This window comes from Ovis aries, chromosome X (genome assembly GCF_016772045.2).
Source record: "Ovis aries strain OAR_USU_Benz2616 breed Rambouillet chromosome X, ARS-UI_Ramb_v3.0, whole genome shotgun sequence".
In the NCBI taxonomy this organism is placed as follows: domain Eukaryota; kingdom Metazoa; phylum Chordata; class Mammalia; order Artiodactyla; family Bovidae; genus Ovis; species Ovis aries.
Genome location: NC_056080.1, coordinates 13,182,754 through 13,185,867, shown reverse-complemented (window position 1 = coordinate 13,185,867; position 3,114 = coordinate 13,182,754). Strand labels below are relative to the sequence as shown.

The window sequence follows — 3,114 nt, the reverse complement described above, 5'->3', positions numbered from 1 at the left end:
TACAATATTGTAGTGTTTTTTGCCATACATTGACATGAATCAACTATGGATGGGGAACACATGTAAACCTCAGGGCCTTTTCCAATGAGTTGGCTCTTTGCATCTGGTGGTCAAAGTATTGGAGCTTCAGCATTAGTCCTTCCAATGAATAGTCAGGATTGATTTCCTTTAGGATTGACTGGTTTGATCTCCTTGTTGTCCAAAAGACTCCCAAGAATTTTCTCCAGCATCACAGTTTGAAAGCATCAATTCTTCAGTTCTCAGCCTTCTTTATGTACCTACTCTCTGTTGTGTTTAACATATCGGTAAATAAAAATATGAAACATCCTAATTAGCAAGACTTTTAAGATCTGTTTTAGTTCATCTGTATCATGTTAAGTTTACAATTTTGCTTTCTTTTATAATATATGTACTGTATCAGAACTATAATATATGTATATAATTTAAAAATATACAAACAAGCATATAACAGTAGGTATGTGTGTGTGTGTTAGTCACTCAGTCATGTCTAACTCTTTGCGACCCCATAGACAGTAGCCCACCGGGCTTCTCTGTCCATAGAATTCTCCCAGCAAGAATACTGGAGTGGATTGCCATTCCCTTCTCCAGAAGAACTTCCCAACTCAGGGATCAAACCCTGGTCTCTTGCATCGCAGGCAGTTTCTTTACTGTTTGAGCAACAGGGAAGTCCTGTAGGTAGGTACTTAAATTTCCTTTTATTTTCCCTTAGAGCAGTCTGCAGTACATCAAAACTGGGCACCATAAGTCCAGGCTTCTGCATGCTGGAGCTCCTTTTGTAATGCCTGTATTCACTGGCATTATTCAAAATTTTATTAATTCGTTATTTTTGGCTGTGCTGTCTTCACTGCTTCTCTCTAGTGGTGGTGAGCGGTACTCTGCTGCAGTACACGGGCTTCTCATTGCGGCGGTTTCTCTTGTGGATCACAGGCCTCTAGGGCATTTGGGCTTCAGCAGCTGTAGCTCCCAGGCTGTAGCGCACAGGCTCAGTAGTTGCAGCTCTCCAACTTAGTTCCTTTGTGACATGTGGGATCTTCCCAGACCAGGGATTGAACCCTTGTCCTCTGCATTGGCAAGCATATTCTTTACCACTGAACCACCAGGAAAGCCCTCACTGACATTTTTGTGGCTGCCCTCCTCCTCCTTTCCCATGTGGGCTTGTACTTAAAATCTCCTTGTTCATCTCCTAAACTGGTGAAGTCTCCAAGGCCTTGCTGGATGATTACTGGGTAAACTTTAGACTTGGAGTAAATTTCCTTTAGACTCATCTTAATTATCTCTAGCAAGGGGGAAAAAAGCTCTGTTGGGAAGCAGTGTGTTAGAGTAGAAAAACTATGCAAGCCCTAGGAATATAATGTCAGTGGAAAGGTGAGTTTCCCAACTAGCCCGGTAGCCATGTGTGCTGAGACATTTATTACTCCAGCCCAAGGTGAAGGGCAGAGTCTCAGCCAACCAGAGACCATAGGTTGGTGGCCTTTGGCCGGAAGTAGCCTCTTGCCCTCCTTACTCCAGTTTCCCTTGTAAATATCATTTTTCTCCTCATGCTTTGATGCAGAAAAGGGTTAGGAAGTGGTTAAAAACCATAGACAAACCACTGACCTCATTGAATCTCATCCTCCTATAAGGACATACATACATAAAACAATAATTTGTACAGTTATTATTTATAATCACTTTATTACCCTTGTGACAAGTGCTAAGAAGTACTAGATGCTAAGAAAGCAAATAATGGAGCTCTCACTTATCTGGGAATCAGGATAGGGGTTTACAGTGGAAAATATACTTAAACTGAGAGTTTCATAATGAGGGTTTTCTATGTCGGGTATGAGTGGAGGATTGGAGGGAAGAATGAGAATGTGAAATACCCAGGTAAGATTTTTGAGTCTTATACTAAGAGCAGTTGGAAGAAGTTGAAATGCTTAAACATGAGCAGATTTGGGTTTTAAAATGATATCTTTAGAAAACTAATTGATGGAGACAAATTGCTTTTAAGGAAGCTTATATTGTTATAGCAAGTGAGGACTAATGGGGCCATGGGAATGGAGCGAAATACAGATTCAGATGTTTAACTGTCTGGTTGGGATGTGGGCATGAAGAAGGAGTATCAGAAATGATTCCTGATAAACTGTGTGGGTACGTGGTGGGGCCATCCCCCAAGAGAGGAATCCCTAGGATGGGAGAAAGAGTGTACATCCGGTTTGCAACATGTTAAGATGGAAGTGCTTCTGCCGCAACTGGATGAAGATGGAGAGTTAAGAGTTAGGCATACAGATCTTCTACCCGTGCCCGAGGGAGGTGCAATGGCTAAAACAGGCCAGAGAATGAATGACGTGGGTAGAAAATCGGGAGGAAGAAGAAAGGGGAGGAACAAAGGGGAAGAACTAGACTTCAAGGTGAAATAGAAGAGACAAGGGGGTTCTGAGGGAGCTTCAGAGCCTTAGGGAGACAAGCAGAAAAACTGGTGTCATGCTAGCACCATGAACAGGATGCTTCTGGTTTTTTAAAAATGCTTATTTACTTATTTATTTGACTGCCCCGATTCTTAATTGCAGCATGCAAGATGTTTAGTTGTAGCACATGAGGTCTTTTTAGTTGCATTATGCAGAATTTTGTAGTTGTAGCATGTGGGATCTAGTTCCCTGACTGGGTATCGAACCCAGGCCCCCTGCATTGGGAGTGCAGCGTCTTAGCCACTGGAGCACCAGGGAGGTCCTGAGGATGCTTTTGGAAGGGATGCATTTAATGATGCCAAGAGCTCAGGAAGGTTGGGAGCAGAAGAGTTTCTGAGGGTTTTAGTGGCTTGGATATTGTGATGACACGAGTGAAAGCTGTTTGGTTGAAGGGCTTGTTGGGAAGTGAAAACATGCTGAAAGTTCAGACACCGAGTGTAGTTTAAAGGGGGAGCGAAAGGGGAGCATTTTCTGGGGACGGGAGATGGAGCCAAAATAAACTCAAAGGAGGTTTTCTTTCTTTTTGTCCAGATGAAGGAGACTTGATCATGATCAAAACCTAACAAAAAAGTTCTTTGCTCAAAAGTCAGCTGTGTTCTAATGCTAATACTATCTTATTCATGTGGAGAGTACTGGTCCCGCTAAA

The 3,114-nt window shown here is 42.5% G+C and overlaps 1 non-coding gene across 1 annotated transcript; it reads right to left on the bottom strand.

Moving 5' to 3' along the window:
* Positions 1-2,653: 2,653 nt before the first annotated feature.
* On the bottom strand, positions 2,654-2,726 carry TRNAG-CCC (transfer RNA glycine (anticodon CCC)). The gene has a single exon. It is a non-coding gene; the product is annotated as a tRNA-Gly (tRNA).
* Positions 2,727-3,114: the final 388 nt, after the last annotated feature.